The following is a 22,826-nucleotide window of genomic DNA, read 5'->3' on the forward strand; positions in this document are numbered from 1 at the left end:
TTTGCTCATCTTAAAAAGAACTAAAGAAGGAAATGACAAAACCCTCCAATATCTTTTGCCAAGAAAATCCCAAATAGGGTCACAAAGAATTAGACACTATTGAAACAACAGAAGAAGAAGAGTTGAAGATTGATTTTCTACAATGGTAACCCCAAATCATATTTTAACATATTATATAACATTTCCCTTATTCAAGATTCTCATATATATTGCCTTACCCCAAATTGTCTTTGGGTAGAGTTATGTCAGAAGGGATGAGGGGAAAGAATCCTATATTAGTTTGTATATTACTGATAGAAATGTCTGATAGAATAATGTAAAATTAATAGAAATATTTCTAACAGATGTATTTAAACACAGAGCATATTATTAAATTTGTTTCTTTGACAGAAGTAAAGGGACTTGTCCAAGATCACACAGATAGTGAGCTAGAGTGGGTCTAGAACCTATTCTAGTATTCTTTCAACTATTTAAAAGAGATATTGGGATACAGTATAAAGAGAACTAGGATCAGAATTAAGAAAGAGATATGGGTTTGAACACTTCCTATACTTCTCTGAGCTTTAGTTTACTCATCTGCAAAAATGGACATAATACTTATGATGCCTGTCTCAAAGAAACATTGTGAGAAAATTAACTTTTAAATTTTAAAGCACTATATAAGAAATGGCAGATATTGTTATAACACCATTTCTATTTCTTTGCAGATGTGTCCTTAAAATCTGATTGGCTGATAAAGCAAACTCCTAGTTGAAAGTAAGCTCTTAGAAGGCAGAAACTGTTTTATTTTTGTCTTTATATTATTATCCAGTAACTAGCTCAGTATTTTTGTAAGTAGGCATATAATAAATGTTTATTCAGTTGATCTGAATCTGGTAATTGAAATGAGATAAGTATTGAAAATCTTGCCCTTAACTCCATCTCTGCTTAGTTTGGGAGCTCTAATCTGGTGTTTCCATTCTCAATAAATAGTCAATAATGAATATGGAAATATGTTTAGATGAAAGGGAGGAAAATTTGGAATACAAAGTTTTACAAAGGTGAATGTTGAAAATTATCTCTGCATGCATTTGGAAAAAAAATACTATTAAAAATTCAAAAATAAAAAGTCAATAAACATTTATTAAATGCCTGTTATTTGTCAGACATCATGTTAAGCAAGAGAAATGCCTAAACTGATCATCTCAGTGAGGTTAATTATTAACTCATTTAGAAACCTTTCCTCACAATACTGATAAGTTCATTTTGTCTAACTGATCTAGAGCTTTCTTTGGGAACCTACAAACATATGAATCAATAATTTTCTTTTCTGTACAGTTTTGAGGCTCTGTGTTGGGAAGGTTCTAGCAATTATTAAAAGAAAAAAAAAAAGGATGAAAATCTCTCTTCTAGATACTTTACTGCCAATTACCTCTCCCTTGGCCAACAATGAGTAAAGAGACTCTCACAGAGATCAGCAATTCAATGTTTGACCATTTTGTTCCAGGGAAACATTAAAACTGAAAGCAAAATATACTCTTAGGAAAAAAAGTATATTTTTCCCACACCTTCATAGATTCATCATTTCTGTTCACATTAAAATGAACAGTTCTAGCCGTGTTGTATCTATTCATTTGGTTTTCATTTTGTTTTAGTGTCCCAGGTTTGGCTTTCCTGACAATTTTCTCACAATGGTGGTACAGCAGGAGAGTCATTGAGACAGCAGTCCTTTGCTCAGGCACCGTCTTGCTTATAACCCATTTCTTAGACTTATTCCTGTCTCATATCATTGTTGCCTCCGACACAATCATTCCTACTCTTTTCTCTCAGGTTATGTTCCTTCCTAAAGATTACTTCTTTGTATATCCTTGGGATAGTCTGGAAGCTACTCATTCAGTCATAATCTCATGGCCCTTTAAAAGTCTGAGCAGATAGTAACAAATTGGGAAATTTGTATCTACCAGTAGATTGTGGTATCCTTATCCTGTTACATTCACAGTCCTCTATGAACTGGCTCTTTCCTACCTTTCCATCTTATAGTCCTTCTTGTACATGCTCTTACATCTCTACCATTCCTTCTTATATATATACCCCGTGATATAGGGACAATAGCTTCCTTGTTGCTCCTCACACAAAACACTCTTGCCTGATATAGTGTATCTTTACGCTGCTTAATCCCTTAATTCCCCCTTGGAATTCTCACTCTCCTCATCTCTGCCTTCTTGGCTTCCTTCAAGTCTTATTTAAAGTCTCATTTACTACAATAAGCCCTTTTCAGTTCTTAACCTTAGTACTTTCCCTTTAAAATAACCCACAATTTATTCTGGACACATCTTGTGTGTGTGTGTGTGTGTGTGTGTGTGTGTGTGTGTGTGTGTGTGTGTTTATTTGCATGTTCCTCTTTCATAAGACTGTGAATTCTAGAGAAGAGGGACTTTTTTTCCCCTTTCTTTATATCCTTGTGTTAAGCATAGTGCCTGGCACATGGGAGGTGCTCAATAAAAACTTATTGATTGACAACTAACATTCATTTGTATTTATTTATCTTAGATATGTTTTATCCTCTTAGTAAAAGAAAAGCACTTGAGGATTTATTTTACTTTTGCCTCCTTTTTGTCTCTGTATGCCCATTGTTTAGCAGAGAAGGTGTTTGTTGAATTTCATTGAATTAAAAGAAGAATTTCAAAAGAATTTTGAAGGTCAAATGCAGGATTCCAAACAGCTATTTATTAGTGACAACTGGAAAAGAGCAAAAAAAATTTAATTCAATAAATTTTTGCCAAGTACTTACAATGCACAAAGAACATTTTTATAGACACACAACTGGCTAAGGATAGGGAATTTAAGATCTCAATGTACCTTTTTGTTGTTGTTGTTGAGTTTTTAAGGAGCAGTTAACTCAACAGAACAAACTGTTGCTTTGAAGACTCTCCTTAGACAAAGTGGTTCCCACTCACACATTAAAGTTATACTAGAAAAATGTTGGAGGGGATGTATGAAAACTAGAACATAATGCATGATTTATAGAGTTGTGAACTGAACCAACCATTCTGGAGAGCAATTTGGAACTCTGCCCAAAGGGCTATAAAACTGTGCATATCTTTTGATTTAGAATATCATTTATAGCTCTCTATCCCAAAGACATAAAAAAAGAAAAAGGACATATTTACAAAAATAAAATTTATAATAGATCTTTTTGTGGTGGTTAAGAACTGGAAATCAAAGGGATGTCCCATCAATTGAGGAATGGCTAAAAATGCTGTGGTATATGACTGTAATGGAATATTATTGTGCGATAAGAAATCACAAGCAGGATAATTTCAGAAAAACCTGGAAATCCATGAACTGATATTTACTGAAGTGAATAGAACCAGAAGAACACTGTACAGAGTAACAGCAATATTGTGTAATGAAGTTCTGTGAATGACTTAGCTGTTCTCAGCAATACAAAGATCCAAGATAATCTCAAAGGATTAATGATGAAGCATACTATCTGTCTCCAGAGGAAGAATTGATATTAACCGAATACAGATTGAAGCATGCTATTTTTCATTTCCTTTTTTCCTTTTTTTCTTTCATTCAAGTCTTCTTGTACAAAAAGACTAACATGGCAATATTATACTTAATTGTATATGTCTAAACAATATCTAATTACTTACCATCTAAGGGAGGGGTATGGAAGGAAAACATAGAATTTGGATTTCAAAACTTTAAACAAAAAATGTTCAAAAAAAATTTTTTTAAGTTACACCAGACTCTGACTTTTTCATTGATCTAACTATAGAGATAACTTTGTTTAATGATCTGTTGAGCAATAGTATCAGTTAGGTATAACCTTGGAGGTGAATGCTTCACTAAGATGTTTACCATTGGTATAGAACTGGGCTTAGACAAGGACTCATACAGAAAAATGATTTTTTATTGATAGAAATGTTTAGCACATGCACCCATACATAGTTAACATTGTAATTACTATATTGAGCCTCAGGATACTATATACAAAGTCTCTTCCAAATAATCCACAAAAAAATAATTGTACTAACCATGTGTAGTAGAAAAACAAAGCAGATGAAAAATACACATTACCCAGTTATGAAATTAATGAAATACCCAGGTTATGAAACCTTGATGGATGGTTTCCTGAATTAGTCCGTGAGATACTTATATATTACTCAGACATAGCACATGGACCATGAGTAGTACCAGAAATGAGCAATAGGAGAACATCAGACTGAATTGTTTTTTGTGTAGTGCTTTCAATTATCTTTTCATAAAAGTCTAGCTCTTTAACAGCAAAATTTTCCTAGGAATGGTATGCGGTTATGAATTATGGAACACTACAATCTTGGAAGAATCAAAATTACAGGTGACCGAAATGGCAAATGAAATATGCATGATGAGATCAAATGAGATAATATATGTAAAGTGTTTTGAAAATCATAGAACTCATATAAATGTCAACTACAATAATTGTTATTATTATGGTGGGTATAAATAGTCTGAAGCATATTACCAAGCACTATTTGTGTATAAGAAATAAAATAAAATGTAAACTATTTGAGAATAGGAATTGTTTTGTATCCCCATGACCTTTCACATAATAAGCACTTAAGCAATATTTGTTGAATTAAATAAGGTGGTATAAATGACATCATTAAAGATGGTTTGATAATAAATCAATAAGAGCAACAGATAGTTTAGTAGCCCTTCTTTTCTGCCATTTTAGTTTACTGTTATAGATATCTTTTGTATCACCTTCAGATCCAAATGTATCTCTCCTCCTGACCCATAATGAGTCATGCCTTGTAATAAAGATTTAAAAAGAAAGAGTTCAACAAACTAACAGCTCAATAAAACTAACAAAATAGCCATTGTCTATTGGTATTTGCAATATTCCACGATCCATATTCTCTATAATGGCATAGAATTAGTAAAAAAGACTATAGGACATCTATTATGTTTTATTGATCTTATAATACAATGGTGTCACAAATAGAAATAAAGGCACTTACCCATACATAAGGATTACTCTGCAGACTTCAAGTTGACTTAGAAAACTACATCATATGTTAACATTATCTATATTCTGTTGTGTTTCTTTAGTTTGTTAAATATTTCCCAATTATATTTTGATATAGTGTTGTAAGTGATATTTTTGGCATTTCTGTTCTAATGCAATGATAAAGCATTTTATTGTAAATTAACACAACAACATAACAAAATAAGCAGTATAAATATTACTATTTCAATTTTACTAATTAAGAAACTGAGGCTCTGAAAGCTGGAAGGGAACTCAGAGGGTATTAAGTCCAAGTCTAATTTTACACTAGATTTTTTATAGATGAAAAAATTGAGGCCCAGAAACAGTAAGAGATGTGTCCAGGATTCACACAGTAAAAGTCTGAAGTCAGATTCTAACCCATGTGTTCCTGATTCAAAGTCAGATATCTTTCCACACTGCATTTAAGTGCTTTTTCCATAGTCACTTAGGAAGTAAACATTTCAGGCTGCATCTCTTTTGGCTCTGAGTATAATATCTATCCATTTTATCATTGCTATCTTTAGCAAAGTTTTAAAATGGAATTGATAAGAACAGCCCTGAACAGGATAGGTGTGTATATGTCTGTGTTTGGAAGTGTGGGTGGGAGTTGTATAGATATATAGACAGACAGATTTAGAACTAGAAAGGGAACTTAGGGGCCATCAAGTCCAAATTTTTCATTTCATTTCATTTTTTCATATAAAAAGGCTTTTTATTGTAGGTCCTTATAAAGCATGCATTTGATTTTTTTTTCAACAATTAAACTTTAAGGGTCCTACCAAATTCCTTTTATGACACAGATATGGTGCTGATACCTAAACCAGGTAAGGTCAAAACAGAGAAAGAAAATTATAGACCAATTCCCCTAAAGAATATTGATGCAAAAAATTTAAAATATTAGCAAAAAGATTATAGTTATTTATCTCTCATAATGTACCATGAACAAGTAGGATTTAGGAATGCAGGGCTGGTTCAATATTAGGAAAACTATTAGCATAATTGACTATATTAATAACTAGACTGACAGAAATCATATGATTATCTCAATAGATGCAGAAAAAGCATTTGACAAAATCCAACACCCATTCCTGTTAAAAACTCTAGAGATTATAGGAATTAATAGAGTTTTCCTTAAAATAATCAGTAGCAGGAACAGTTAGGTGGTGCAGTGGATAGAGCACCAGCCTTGAAGTCAGGAGGACTTGAGTTCAAATCTGACTTCCTAGATTTGACTTCCTAGATTTGACTTCCTAGCTTCCTAGGTATGTGACCCTAGGCAAGTCACTTAACCCCAATTGCCTCAGCAAAAAAAAAAAAAAAAAAAAAAAAAAAAAAAAAAAAAAAAGATCAGTAGCATCTGTTTAAAACCATCAGCAAACATCATATGTAAAGGGGATAAACTAGAACCATTCCCAATAAGATCAGGGGTGAAGCAAGATTGCCCCCTATCACCATTATTATTCAATATTGTATTGTATTGTAAAAATGTTAGCTTTAGCAAAGAGAGAAGAAAAAAATAAAAGGAATTAGAATAGATAATGAGGAAATCAAATTATCACTTTTTGAAGATGATATGATGGTATACCTTTAGAATCATAGAGAATCAACTAAAAAACTTCTAGAAACAAATCACTTTAGCAAAGTTGCAGGACATAAAATAAATCCACATAAATCATCAGCATTTTTGTATATTACCAACAAAGTCTAGCAGTAAGAGATATAAAAAGAAATTCCATTCAAAATAACTGTTGATAGTATAAAATATTTGGGAATCTATCTGCTGAGGGAAAATCAGGAACTACATATGAATACAACTACAAAACACTTTTCACACAAATAAAATCAGATCTAATCAGTTGGAAAAATATCAAATGCTCATGGGTAGGCCAAGCAAATATAATAAAAATGACAATACTAGTTAAATTAATCTACTTATTTAGTGTCATACCAACCAAATGAAAAAATTAAAACCATTTATAGAAATATGAAAAAATGCTCTAAATTATTATTGATCAGAGAAATGTAAATTAAGACTACTCTGAGATACCACTATATACTTCTCAGATTGGTTAAGATGATGGGAAAAGATAATGACGAATGTTGGAGGCGAAATGGGAAAACTAGGACACTATACATTTTTGGTGGAACTGTGAACTGATCCAACCATCCTGGAGAACAATTTGGAACCATGCCCAAAAGACTATCAAACTGTACATATCCTTTGAGCCAGCAGATGAAGAAATTAAAGCCATTTCTAGTCATGTAAAAAAATGCTCTAAATCATTATTGATCAGAGAAATGAAAATTAAGACAACTCTGAGGTACCACTACACACCTTACAGGTTGACTAACATGACAGGAAAAGATAATGACAAATGTTGGAGGGGATGTGGGAAAAGTGAGAACTAATATATTGTTAGTGGAGTTGTGAACTGATCCAACCATTCTGGAGAGTAATATGAAACTATGTCCAAAGGGCTATCAAACTGTGTATACCCTTTGATCCAGCAGTATCTCTACTGAGTCTGTATCCCAAAGAGATCATTAAAAAAAGGGGAAAGGACCCACATGAGCAAAAATGTTTGTAGCAGCCCTTTTTGTAGTGGCAAGGAATTGAAAACTGAGTGGATGCCCATCAGTTGCAGAATGGCTGAATAAGTTATGATATATAGAATATAGAATATTATTGTTCTATAAGAAACAATCAGCAGGATGATTTCAAAAAGGCTTGGATAGACTTACATGAACTGATGTTAAGTGAAGTGAGTAGAACCAAGATAACATTGCACACAGCAATAACAAAATTATATGATGATCAATTTTGCTAGACATGGCTCTTTTTAAGAGCAGGTGATTCAGGCCAGTTTTAATGGTCTTGTGATGGAGAGAGCCATCTGCACTCAGAGAAAGGACAGTAGGGACTGAGTGGATTGCAACATAGTATTTTCACTTTTTTTGGTTGTTATTTGCCAGTATTTTGTTTTCTATCTCATTTTTTTTCCTTTTTGATTCTGATTTTTCTTGTGCAATATAATTGTGGAAATATATATAGAAAAATTGCATATGTTTAACATATATTGGATTACTTGCTGTCTAGGGAAGGAGGTGGGAGAAAGGGAGGGAAAAAAATCTGGACCACAAAGTTTTGCAAGGGTGAATGTTGAAAACTGTCAATGTATATGTTTTGAAAAAAAAAAACTTAATAAACTCGGTGGGGGAAAGGCAGAGTTAGCAATCATGACTGCAGACAAAAAAAAAGCAAAAATAAACCTAATTAAAAGAGATAATCAAGGAAACTACATTTTGCTAAAAAGTACCAAAGACAGTGAAGTAATGTCAAAAGGAATCATGCAAGTATCTTTGATAAAAGATTCATTTCCCAAACACAGGGAGAATTGAGTCAAATTTATAAAAAGAACCATTCTCCCACTGATAAATGATAAAAGAATATAACTAGACAATTTTCATAAAAAGAAAAGTTATCTACAGACATTTGAAACAATGCTCTAAATTCCTATAGATTAAAGAAATGCAAATTAAAATAATTGAGGTACTACCTTATAGCTCTTAGAAATGCCAAATAAACTATTGATAGAATTATGAACTTGCCATGTATTCTGGAGAATAATTTGGAACTATGCCCAAAGGACTGTAAAAGTATGTATATTCTTTGACCCAGAAATACCATTATTAGGTATGGACCTAGAAATCAAAGGAAAAAAGAAAGGACCTATATATACAAAAAAAATTGATAGTAGCTTTTTTTTTTTTTTTTTTTGTGTGTGTGGTGGCAAAGAATTGGTAATCTAGGGGATGCCCATCAGTTAGAGAATAGCTGAACAAGTTGTGACATATGATTGTGATAGAATACTATTGTGCTATAAGACATGATGAGGGGAATAATTTCAGAAAAAAATAACAACACCTATATGAACTGATACAAAATGATATATGAAGAACCAGATCATTGTGACAGTGACAACAATATCATAGCAATGATCAGCTATGAAAGATTTGGCTACTCTGATCAATACAATGATATAAGACAAATTCCACAGGACTCATGATGAAAAAATACTATTTATTTCCCTAGAGAAAACTGATCAACTGTGAATACATATCAAAATGTCCTTTTTTTTTCTTTTTGTGTGTAACATAGCTAATATGGAAATATGTTTCACATAATTTCATATATATAATTGATATATTGCTTGATTTCTCAGTGGGTGGGGGAAAGTTGGAAGGAAGAGAATTTGGAACTCAAAATTTAAAAAGAAAATAATGTTTAAAAATAAATAACATATCAAAATATAGCTCAAGGATTACCTATTTCAATGATTCTTTCCTGGTTTCCTCCAATTGTTAGCATTCTCCCTTTCTTGAGATTTCTCTAGACTCTTGTGTTTGTTTTTCAAGTTTTTACTTGTCTCTGGCTTTTTCATAAAAAAAAAAAAGTTTGAAACCTATGTCATTAAAAGTCCATTTCTATACCCCACATTCTCCTATAAGATGATACTCAGCTTGCAGAATGCTATCCTTGGTTGCAAGCCTTTATCTTTTGACTTCTGGAGTTTTGTATTTCAAGCTCTTTTCTCATTTTTAAAAGAAGCTTCTGAGTCGTGGGTGATCCTGATTGTAGTTCCTTGATATTTTTGAATTGCTTCTTTCTGGATGTTTGCAGTGGTTTTTGTTTGTTTGTTTGTTTGTTTGTTTTTTAATGTAGGAGCTCTGGATTTTGGCTAAGATATTCCTAGAATTTTTCCTTTTGAAATTCCTTTTGGAAGGTGATTAGATTCTTTTTATCTTTACTTTGCCTTGTAGTTCTAATAGATCTGTGAAGTTTTCATTTTTGATTTCTTGAAATGTGCTGTCCAGATTTTTTTTTTGTCATGATTTTTCAGGAAGTCCAATTATTCTTAAATTAACTTTTTAAATTGCTTTCAGATCAATTGCTTTTGATATCATATAGCTTATATTTTCTTCTTTTTTTAATGTTTTGATTTTATTCTAACACAAGACTGTTCTTATTATCTCATGGAGTCATTGATATGTATTTGATCCATTCTGGTTTTTAGGTAGTTCATTTGTGGAGTAAGGTTTTCTACTTTTTCTTATAAAAATTATTCTCCATTCAATTCTTTCCTCAAAAGCTTTTATTTGCCTCCCTCTCTTCCTTCTTTCCTTCCTTCCTTCCTCTCTCCCTCCCTTCCTTCCTTTTTTTCTCCCTCCCTCCCTTCCTCCTTTTTTTCCTCTTCCTTCCTTGTTTGTTTCTTCTCTCTTAATTTCTTTTCTCTTAATTTCATCTAGGTATTCATGTGCTCCTTATGGTGAATCCCTTTTTATTTCTTTGAATCTCTGCTTATAGTTGTTATAGACTTAGATTTGCAAAATTTAACAAAATAAATAAATAAATAAAATTATCCTAGTCAGTGTTTTTTATATTTATTTATTCCTCCAACTTTAATTCCTGAATTGGGGCTTTGTTCCAGTTCCACACCCCATCCTGATATACTTTTGGATCAGGCAATCAACCCTGCTTTGTGTTGGTCTTAGTTGCCTGGGTTTTGCATTGATTTCTGCTTCCTGGATTAGGTTTTACTTGATCTCTGCAATTTAGAGTAGTGGTCACCAGAGCCTACAATGGCATCTTAGGATAGAGTATTAAGGACCTCATATTCCCTTTGCCTGACATTGTCTGAACTCTGTGACACCACAGTGATTGCTGCAGGCTACTGCTCCCCATGACTTTCAAGGTCCTTACCTTCAGGCTTTCTGAATACTTTGGGAATTTCTCTGGAGAGCTTTCTATTCCTGTTGCCTCCAGCCGTTGATTTCTAAACTATACAGGTAGATTATATCTGATCTTGCTAGTGCTCTCTTTGCTGGAAGGGGCTTCATTTACTATTTTCCTATGTACTTTTTGCTGACTTTTAAAACACAGTTCTTGGGTAAGAATTTGATGTAATTTCTCATAGGATTTCTTATTACTTGGGTTCATGTAAATTTCAGGAGTAGGTAAGTAGGACATAAGCAGTTTGCCCCTGTTCAGGTGGCCATCTTGGCGGAAAGTCCAACTATTTTATTTAATAGATGAAAAAATTGAATCTGAGATTAAGAGACTTTTCTAGGATAATCAGTTATTAAGTACAGGAGACAAGATTTGGACCTGATGCTGTCTACATACGATACCTATCTATGTGGTGGAGGCAGAAGATGGGGTGGGAAGGGGATATAAGATTGAATCAAGAAGGAACCTCTTCTAAGAATGAAACTCTTGATTCTTTGAAATATTAAAAAATATATACAGAGCACTGAGTGATGGTGGGGATGGCAGGGAGATAGGCAGTTTACCCTCTACTAGAAAGAAGGAAAAAACAGGAGAAAAAAGAAACACATGTAACTCTAAACCAAAGTAGAGAATGGTAAGCGCCTAAGAAAGGATTGAGAGTTTCTTATGTGAAATGTGAGAAAGGAAGGATTCATTTCTATTTCTAGAAATTGAAGGAATCTTCATGTAATAAAGAATATTTGAACTGGGTCTTGAAGGAAACCAGATAGAAATTCAGAAGAGAAAGTGTGATGGGGGACATTTCAAGAAGAGGTTGAGCCAACTCTTTACCTTCTTGATCTTCCCCCTTGTTCCTTTGAATTGTGACATCCAAGGGAAAATTTTTCAGCTAATGGTGGCAGCCCCCCCAAATCTGGACAAACTTTTTTTTTCTTTGCTCAGAATTATGGGTGGGGAAATGTTGCATATGCTTTCAGATATGGATGATATGCTGGTTGACTTTAGTGAAATGCTGTTCTCTTTTTTTAAAAAAAAATCTCCTTATTAAAAAGGATGACTCACTGGGTACTGAAGGGGAAGAGATATATTCTGAAATGAAAGTGATGTAAAAAATAGATATTAATAAAAATAAAATGGAAAATACAGAAGAAAAGTGATGAAGGGAATCATAAGGCATTTGTATGATACAGAGCAGGGCAGGGCAGGGAAGGAGGAGATAAAAATCTCTGAACTACAGATTTAGATATAAAAGACAATACTCTGACAACTTTGTAGTAAGTAACCTTGGATTTAAAATCAAAAGATTTGGATTCTAGTCCTGATTCTGTCACTTACTGGTTGCTTGACTTTGAAATAATTAATTAGCTTTGTTCTGTTTTCTCCCTGACTACTTCAGAAAGTTGCTGAGAAGACACTGGAAATGAGTCTCCTGTGAGTCATCTATTACTGTATATATTATCTGAGGCCTGTTTTATTCTTTCACTGAACCCAAACCACCAGGTTCAGGTTGAGGCCCAGTTTGTGGGTAAGGAAAGGCCAAAGAAATGTGCTCAGTTCTCTCTCACCTGGACTGGAATCCCCCACTTTCTGGCTGAGCCCCAGTCTCCAACGCCTTCAGTCCTCCCTATGATGTTTTAGGAGAAATGGAATTATTTTTTCTTGGCTCTGGGAAGGCTGTTCATTTTCAGGAGACCTGAGGTTGCCAAGTTGGGGAGTACAAAAAATAAAGAGCTGAGCTTTATAATGGTGGTAGCTCAAGGAAATAACAAGGGATTCAGCAGATAAGCCCAGTCTGGTCTGGACATTTGTCCTTTCTGAAACTTCCTACTTGGCTATGGATGCCTTTTCTCCCCATGCCAGGAAGAGACTAGCTTGGCTAGGGACCCAAGCTTTGACTGTTAACTCTGGGCTCCTGGAAAGGATGAATTCACAAATAAATTGGCAGAGGCAGAAATCAACAGGAAGTAGTAATATCCCTGATGGCTGAAAGCTTGCTTAGTCTTGCTTGTGCCTCTTCAGGCCTCTATAGCTCTGCTGACCTCTCTTTCTCTCTCTCTCTCTTCCCTTCCCTTCCATTCCCTCTCTCCCCCTCTCTTCCTCTCTTTCCTCCTCTCTCTCTCCTCTCTCTCTCTTTTCCCTTCCATTCCTTCTCCCTTCCCCTCTTCTCCTCTTTCCTCCTCTCTCTCCCTTTCTCCCCCTCTCTCCTTTTTTTTCTCTCCTCTCTTCCCCCTCTCTCCCTCTCTCTCCCTCTTTTTCCTTCTTTTTCTCTCCCTCCTCTACCCCAGTTATGAGAGGTAGAAAATAAGAGAGAAGGCTGGATTCAGAGTTAAAAGACTGTGACTATGAACAAATCAAATTAATCCTATTAGTCCTGATTTCTTCATCTGTAAAAATTAAGCAAAGAAATAGAATTTATATTCCCCAACTTGGGTTCTGAGATAAGTAATTAAATAACTATATTAAATGCCATGAAGTGAGGAATTATTGTGACTAGATAGCCAAGCAAATAGTCAACTTGGAGTTCTGAAGGCCTGGATTCAAATTTTTTCATTTGTATGAGGACATAGGTATGAGTCTGGGTATCTAGAATCAGTTAGCTCAATGTGTAACAATCAACTGCTTATGAAACCAAGTATCTGGGCTCTATTATCACTTTGACTCATTTATTTCATAAAGAAAAGAAAAAAAAAACTTTTCTTTGAACAAGCACTGAATGCCTAGCTCCAATTAGCTATTTAACTATTACCTACAGGTAGCTCTAGGAACGATTGAAGTAAAAGATAGGAATGGCTCCATGAAACCCAACATTACTATTGGAAAAACAACAACTTAAAGCAGTTGCCTAATAATTCACACAATGCCTTCATTGGGGCATTTTTTTTCTCCTTTCTATGTATATGTTGAGTGGAACAATTGGGAGAGTGTGATGTTCTGGTTACTTTTCTGGAGATCTTTGGAATGGCCTTCTTTTCAGCAGAGTAATCACCATGAGAATAACCAGTGATAAAGTCCAAGATTCTTTATTATCTCCTTCACAGTCATGTCTCCTTGTCTGGGGCCCAGGCCAGCTTTCTGGAGGTCCTCCGGAATGTGTCTTGGTTTCTGTGGGGGAGGCAGGAGGACCACCACAAGAGTCTCTGTCTTGAATTCTCCCTGAATCCGGGAGCTTGTGCTTCAGCCTCCAGTTCTTTATCTTTCCCGAGTCTGTTCCAGTCCCTCTCTAGGTCTGACTCTGGCCTCTTAAATGCTCTATTACAATTAAATCCATTCATCATACTGAGTATATAAGCCAATCATTATATCACTAGGAACCATTATTTGTTGCAAGATTAAATCAATCATACTGAACTAGAGAACTATTAAGCACCATGCTAAACTAGATAACCACTGTCTTATCAATTCAACTAACTTAACAACTTGTTTAAATCAGTCATACAGTTTCAGTCCTCTACAGGAGAGAATACTTGTACTTATTAGAATCACAAAATAAGCCCTGATCTATAAGTTCAGGTCCTATAAGAAATCAAAACAAGAATGAGAATCAGTCAGACATCTAAAAAGCACTGGAGAAACACTTCCTCTTTTTTACTCAGTTTTGGTTTGCTTTTCATGGACAGTTCTGTTGGTGCTCACCTTGTAATCAAGCACATGCTTGTTTAGCAGGGAGAGGCTAAGTTATGGTAGACAGGTATGGAGACAGGAAGTACATGTCTCACTCCCTGCTCAAATAGCTAGATGGTCCTCAGAGCCAGCATTTAATCTCTCCAAGTCTCAATTTTCTCTTTTGTTAAATGGAAATAATAATATATTCAAGACTGACTTCACAGGGTTGTTGCAAAGTTGAAATGGCACGATGCTTGTAAAGTCATTGAAAACTTTAAAGCTCTATATAAATGTCATTGTTGTTGTTATTATTATCCAATGGAAAATCAAAAGTATCAGGGTTATCATGGCTAAATGTGGGTGGGCCAAGGTAGATTTTTAGAAAATTATATAGAAATTTAGTCTAGGCTTCCATTTTGAAGTAAATTATACATCCTGTGATTCAGTCCCTCCAATAAGAATGAATCTGTGACCAAATTAATTTTTAAGCCCTGAGGAATGTTAGACTAGGAGTCAAGAGATCTTGACTCAGGTAGGTGTGCCTTTTTACTGTCTGGATATGTGACTTTGAACAAATTGCTTAATTTCTCCAAACCTCAATTTCCTCTTTTGCAAAGTGAAGGCAAGATCACAGATTTGGAGCTTGAAGGAACTTTGGAGGCCATCTAGTCCAGAACTTAAACTTTGAGTCACAGTTCCATATGAGGTCATGTAACTGAGTTTGAGAGTCACGAAATTATAACAGCAAATGTTTGGTTTGTGTGCCTATTTTATATGCATACATGCTTCGAGTCATGTAAAAATTTCTCCAGTGAAGAGGGGTCATGAGTGGAAAAAATTTAAGAAACCTAGATCTAGTCTAACTCCTGAGGCCCACAGAGGTAAAGAGGCTCACTATCCAAAGTCACACAGTAAGAGCCACGTGTTAAAATCAGCTTCCCTGACCAGTTCTTCCTTAGGCTAATAAATTCTTAAATTGTCATTAGGTTTGGCCAAGGTTTTGTGTTCCTCCCTTTTCTCCTCTTCTTCATCTCCTCCACCCCCAGATTATTTGTTTTCTATACTTATTCCTTTTTCTAGATGGGATTCTAAGTCCAAAACCAGAGGTATGCTGAAATTGGCTCTCACCCGTTATTAAAAGCTGGTTGTTAAATTTTTAGTGGGAACATTTACATCTTTGAAATTGGTAAATATTATAAATCAGGACTTGAAATATTGTTTTGTTGATTGTCTAGATTTAATAAAATGATATAAAAACATTAATAATGTGGATTAAGTGTAACATCATGCCATTTCCCTTGCAATCTTCCCTTACTACAGGCAGTCAGTCAGTCAATAACATTAATTTAAACTCTTAAAGCTTAAAGTGTCACTAAGATTTTTGGGATACCTTATATAGCATCTAGGGAGCCTTAAGTTGTAGATCTTTGTTATAATGACAAAATCTTTTAGCTGGAGGAGGGGTAGAGTGCCTTTCAAGCCTCCATACTGTGATTCATAGATGGATTCCTTGGAACTCTTTCAGTCTCTGGTTCTCTTAGACTTACTGGGGCAGGCTTGGATAGTAGCTACTTTGCTTATAGCAACAAGGACTGATGGATAAAATTTTGGAATAGATTCAGAATCACAAAGGTGGAATAGACCTTAGAGGTCCCTTTATTGAGCACTCTCATTTCTAGATGAGGCAAAACTGTGAAACCATTTAAAACCTCCAACCTCTTCATTCTGAACCCTCATTTCCCCCTCTTTCCTTCTTTGATGGAATCTGACCCCATTCTTCTCATCCCCACTCCCAAGATCTGATAAAGTCATTCTCTTTAAGTTGGAATAACTGGCAGTACCTCAAAGTTTTATGTTTCTAGTTCAATTAATTTCAACAAACATTTAACCTTTAATTGGGAAGGGAGCCTTAAGCCCAGGGGCTGAAGCTCTGAATTTCAGTAAACAGCCAGATGGCAGAGGTGGATTTGGGAGATGCATCTGGGCTTTTTCCAGATGTTGAAATCACACCCCATAGACTGCTTACTCTACTCATATGTACGACTAGCCCTGCTAGGTACCATCATGAGTAATTTAGGTTGTATTTTAAGACCTCAGATGGGCTATTGTTTTCCCATAGTTATCATAAATGTATAAAGAATTTACATAACAGCCGGTGTGCCATGAGAATGACTGGAACTTAGTCACTACAGCAAGATAAAAAAGGAAAACAGTGGCAGAAATAACCAGCAAGGGATACTATACCTGCATTGCGCTTTCCTCAATCCATTTCTAGTAATACTTTCTTGCTCTGAGGCTCCTCTCGAGTACCACCTCCTCTAGGAAGCTTTCTCTGATCTTCACAGGTGTTAAGGTTCTCTCTGATCCTAAATAACCTTTTCTGTTCATGTGATGTGTCTCTCAAGAGAATATAAGCTAAGAGCAACTCTCCTTTTTTCTTCTTGCATCCCTAGCATCTAACACACCTTCCATACAGTAGGTAAATGAGAGTTAAGTGGGGATACCAAACCAGGAACTCATCCAACTGAGGAGGAGTGCATGTTTCTTTGGGATCCACTGGTTCCCTGAGGTCAAATCTCAGTTTTCTCACTTATGAGATGGGAGCAAGACCAATCTAATCTTCAGGGTCATTGTGAAAATGAAAAAATAAAAAATGTTGGAACTTCTTGGCAAGTGAACTATGTTATATATTTAATTAAATAAATAGTTGTGGAATACTTGTTATATGTCAGAGATAGTATTAGGAGCTAGTGATATTAAAAAAAACAACAGAAAAATTGATACTATTCCTTTTCTCAAGTTGTCTAAAATCTCATGGAGAGGAAGGAGAGAAAATACAAAATATGTACAGATAAATATGGCACAAGATATTGTATAAGAAGTATTATATAATTTTAAGGAGAGAGAAATCCTTTTCAGTTGGGACAAGGGGAAGAAGGGAGGAAGGAGTATCAGGGAAGGTCATATCTGAGTCAACCTCTGAAAGAAGAGGAGGATTTCAGTGTGCAGAAATGTGGAGAGTACATCAAAACCATGGCTGATAGTTATCTAGTATGCACAGAGAAAGGGAAAGTTAAGAAAGGGAAGAAGGAAATTGGTCAGAACCAGAGGTCTGATTGAACATGGGATGAATGAAGGGGAGAAATATGAAATAACACTGAAAAAATGAACAAATGAATGAATAAAAAACATTCATTGTGGACTTACTATGTGCCAGACTCTGCCCTACAATCCTTTGTGGTGGGTGGTGGATATAATATACCACCAATAATATCCAAAAATATAAAAAGGGAGACAATTTCTACCAACAAAAAACTTATTTCATAATAGAGAAAAACAACACATATAAAGGAGTAGTAACCATGGAAAAGGCTTTTGTTCTGGAGATTCATACTGATGATGAGTTGATCCATAGGGCAGTCAATTGATATTCTCTTTTCAGAAGCAAAGGGACTATCTATTGGATTTTTGGGCTCCGAAAAAGAGGTTGAAAGGGGATACATACAGTGCAATAGGACAGATGGCAGTACGACCTAGATATGTGTAGATAGCTAGATGGGACATCTACTGGCCCAGAATTGGCTTTTATATTGCAGTTACTCTGTTGTCAGTAAGGACAGCTCAGCTCCAAAGTAGTTTTAAAGATGAATGGACTAAATGGATGGAAGTCCTTAAATAGTAGGCTAAGAAGATCTGGAGGTCTTAGAGGATCACAAATCCTAGGAATCTCAGCAGTGTGATATGGTTGCCCTCTCCTCTAGTTAACTTGATCTTGCACATATTTGAGAAAGGTATATTATACCAGAAAAGAAAGAAAGATGTCTATTAGCATCTTCTTATGGCTTGCGGATTACCCCTAATGAAAATGAATTCAAAGCATTTCTCCACACATTTAAGTGGGACATTGTCCTAGAGTGTGTTACGAAGGTGGGCAATCTTTACCTATCTGTATTTTTGTTGGTGTGGTTGCTAGGACCAGCCCCAAACTACACTGGTGAAGTATTCGGAGGTTTGCTTTTTCTTAATTGATTCCGAATTCCTTATCTCCCTGATTCCTTTCTTTTGCATCTGAACCCAAGTCAGCCTCCCACCTAGAGTGGGGGGGAAAGTGAGGAGTTCATAGTTCTTTGATATCTAGGTATAGGCTGGAATATTTCCATTTGAAAAGAGACCTTGAGGAGAGGAACCCTAAGGAAAATGAGCTGTTAACCGTTAAAAAGGCCTTAAGGACTTGTGAAGAGACTTTGGCAATAAAGATGAAATTTCCTACTTTGGAGCACTATGAATAGGAAGGTACTTAAATGCGTGTGGGGGTGGGAGGCAGGAAAATGGTAGCATCCTTTAAGTTTCTTCAGAGTGACCCAACTGGATCTATATTTGATATATGGAAAGATGAGGAAAAATGCACAAGAGTTTATTAATCTCTGTCCAGCCCCATTGCTACCCATCACTGTTGAACCATGTGAAAAGCCCTTGATTCTCCCAACTGTTCCATCCAGTGGCCGGAATATACCCAATTTTGTGGGTGAATATTATCTGACCTTGCTGCCAGGTTGCCCCCAAAGCTTGGTTGTTATATCTCGTAGCTTTCTAGCCTCACCCCACTCTCCACGCTGCCAAAGTTCCCTTTGAGCTGAAATCCCTTTTTTGTTTTTCTTTCAGATGAAACAGAAGCTGTCTAGTGAAGGAGGAAAGCACCGAATGAATCGTTCAAGGGTCAGCAGGTGCTGCAGTGTCCAGGGAGTGACAAATAATAGACTTACCTGTTTGACATTATACAGGGCTGGATGCTAATGCACAGGGTTCATCTCACTTATCCTGTCCCTTTGTCTCTGGGCTCTAGAGACAGGCCTGTGTTCCCGGTAATATTGACTCTGGAAAGGAGGCTTAATCAAGGTCACGAAAGGAAGTCAATGGTCCAGACCAGAATGTAGGTCTCTCAATACTCCCTTCCCCCCAACTTCCCTTTCTGCTTGATTGCTTCTATGTCATGGTTTACCACGGAAGAGGTCAAAGCTCACCATGGTTATTGATACAAGCATCTTACACCCTGTGAGGTTTCAGACATCAATCCTGCAAATAGGGGGTGTGGGGAATTGGGGGGATTTTTCAACTGGACAGAAGAGAAAGTAATAGAGGTTGAGGAAAGGCCAGAATGCAAGGATTGTGTGTCTGTTTTCTGAAGACCCGCATGGCTCTCTAAGTTTGGAGAAGGCTGAACGAGTTGCTCCAAAAATGTTGGTAGGGCATCACTATCTGAACAAAGGACAAATACAAATAAAAAAATGAAGATAAGAGTGAATAAAAAAGTACTTTTTAATTTTTTATTATAACTTTTTATTGACAAAACATATGCATGGGTAATTTTTCAACATTGACCCTTGTAAAAACTTTTGTTCCAAGTTTTCCCATTCTTCCCTCCACTCCCTCCCCTAAATGGTAGGTAGTCCCAAGCACTATTGTTTTAAGAACAACTTTGAGCAAACATATAATTTTGGCTATTACAACTACAAAGGGCAAAAGAAAGAAGATGCTATATGAAAAAAAACTGAGAAATAAAAATATGTTTAGAATGATTTTTATATATGTACATATTTATGTATAATGGTAACCATTTCTAAGGTAAGGGAAAGAAGAAAAAAATTTACACAATAACTTAATTGTGTTTTTAAAAAGAATAACAAGTTGTACATAATAGATTTGCAGTTTCATGTGCAGTTATCTTTTTCTTTCTTATTATGCTGTTATGGAAATGCTTGTTTTAGTCTATAAATTAAAAATAAAATCAACAAAGATAAAAAAAAAAAAAAGGACTGGGTGAGGAAGGACCGCAGTCAAAGTTAGATGGTGTAAATTTATTGTGTAACTAAGGAGTCAACATAGTTCTTTGATTTCCTTCAGGGGCTCCAGTGTAGGAACAGAGATTGGGAAATGGTAGGACTTACTCAGGGCCGGTGTTTAATAGTAGTTTCTAGCTCATATTTATATAGTTTTATGGAGTGTTTTCTTCACAAATACCGTGTGAGGCAGGTAACATAGTTACTTTCACATCATCTTTTTCTAGGTAAAGAAACACAGAAAGAGAGAGACTGGGAGACACCCACCTAGCAAGGCCCATCCCTGGGATTTGAACTCCATGTCTCCTAATTCAAAATCCAACACTCTTTACATTACACCAGCTAGAATCACAGCATTTATGGCCATTTAATACATTTCTTCATAGTTTGGGAAATTGATACCAAAGTTTAAAAAAAAAAAAGGCTGAGTTGGATATTCTAAAAATGTGATTTCTGCTAAAGATTATCTTGAGCTCTGGCAGAAGAGTGGCAAATATCCCCATTGACAGCCCCAAAGTACTTCTTGTTAAAAGAAACAAGAATGGAGTTCCTTAATGAGGGGAACTCATTATGCTATGAAACTTCCAGGAAGGCTGAGAGGCAAGGCTCCCCATGAACCAGACTCCCAGTTTTTAGACTTAAACACAAATATATTTGTTTTTAAGACTGAAGGACAGAACTAAGCCAGGGAAGTAGCAATTCCCAGAAATCAAGGGACTGGCTGTACTGCCAGGCTGTGTCACCGCTTTTAATAGACTAGTCCCAGGAACCGTTACAGGGACACTGTTGAGGAGAGGCTTCCTTAAATAGTGTGATAGAGAAGGAAATGGGCATAAATTTATTTTTCTCAATTTGCTTTCTAGTTCTGTTAAAGAGAAAATTGTAAGCTCTCCTATGTGACCTTGGTCCACTTCTGTGAGTCTCACCTTAATTAATCTGTAAAATAAAGGGGTTAATGTAGATGATTTTGGAAGTTCCTTTTGATGAGACCCTGAATATTGTTTTGGACCAAGAGAAATTAAAGAATTGACCCCTGAGGCAAGCAGGCAGAAGATTCTAACAGAGATCAGTTTAGCTCCAGCTATACCCTTTGAGGAAGTGGTCTAATCTGAATCTAAGTTATGTCATACTCTTGAGACCTACCCTCTACAGAGGTCTTGAGCAGTCTCACTTTGCCATGCTCTGTCAGAAATCCTTTTCCTCTTCTTTCTTTTCTCCTCCTCCACCTCATCGGTGTAGGGGAAAATCACTAACTTGAATCAGGAGATATGGGTTCTAAACTCTTGCTCGTTAACTTGCTGGCTAATCTGGGGCAACTCACCTAACTTCTCTGATTAAATCAAGTATTTTGAATTTTTTTTGCATCTGGATCCATTCAGATGTCTACTGAAGCCCATGGATCCTTTCTTAGGACAATGTTTTTTAATGTATGACATAAAATTTATAGGATTACAAAAGAAACCAAATATGTTTAAAGATATTTAACAAAATTAAAAAACAAAACCAAAACCCAAGTTTACAGATCCCCTAGAATCAATCTACAGATGTGCTAACCAGGTTAAAAGCCCTTATGTAAAATGAATGGGTAATTCCCATAGGTAGATTTCTCTCCAGAGTTTTAACCCTCTTGTTCCAGTTGCCCTGTGGATATGTCCTCTTGGATGTCTTGCCAGAACCTCAAATTCAAAATGAGCTTAACCAGCTAAGTGATTATTCTCAGTTCTAAAAATCCTTTAATTCCCAGAGTACTTTTAAGCTAAGTCATAAGAAGGAAGAAGGGGAAAATGGAGAGGAAAAGCTAGAGAATAGAAGAACATGGGATCATAGATTTAGAACTAGAAGGGACCTTCAGGGCTATCCTCCTAATTTTATAAAAGAGAAAAATGAGGCTTAGAGAGGTAAAAGCATCTTATGTGTGACTAAGTGTCAGAGGCAAGATCTGAACCCAATTTGCCTCCTTTATAAGAGAAAAAATCAGGGAAGGGAGAGGGAGAAAGGCAAAAAGATGAGAGATAGCATTGGCAAACCATTGCCTAAGGGCCCATTCAAAAGCACCTGTTCCACACACCATCTACCCTGTTTCCATGCACAGACCATAGTGCTTCTACCCTTATGTCAATCCAACACTCAATGAATCAGAGGAACTTGGCTCTGGTACTTACTACCTTTGTTCCACTTTGGACCTCAATTTACTCATCTGTTATATGAAAGTTCTAGCTCTAAATCCTGTGATCCTATCAGTCTACAGCTTCTCAGGGTTCCTAGAATAAATGCTGTGCCATCCTTCCTTAGCTTGATGATGTAAGATCTGGAAGTTTTCCTCTGTTCCTTGGGAAGATACCTATTGCTTCTAGACTCTCTGTTTTAGTTACTGATGATCCAGAAAAGGAAATTCTTGCCACCAAAGCCTTTGGCCCTGTGAAATAGTTCAACATCAGATACTTATGTTTTATCTGTGGAAATGACATTGAAGAAGATGCATTACCCTCTGCCATGGGGCCTTTCCAACTGACTTGTAGCTGAAATCTTCCGTGTGTGTTACCGCGCCCATTAAAATTTGACTTTTCCTGAGATTAGG

The sequence above is a fragment of the Antechinus flavipes genome, chromosome 2, assembly GCF_016432865.1.
Source record: "Antechinus flavipes isolate AdamAnt ecotype Samford, QLD, Australia chromosome 2, AdamAnt_v2, whole genome shotgun sequence".
NCBI lineage: Eukaryota > Metazoa > Chordata > Mammalia > Dasyuromorphia > Dasyuridae > Antechinus > Antechinus flavipes.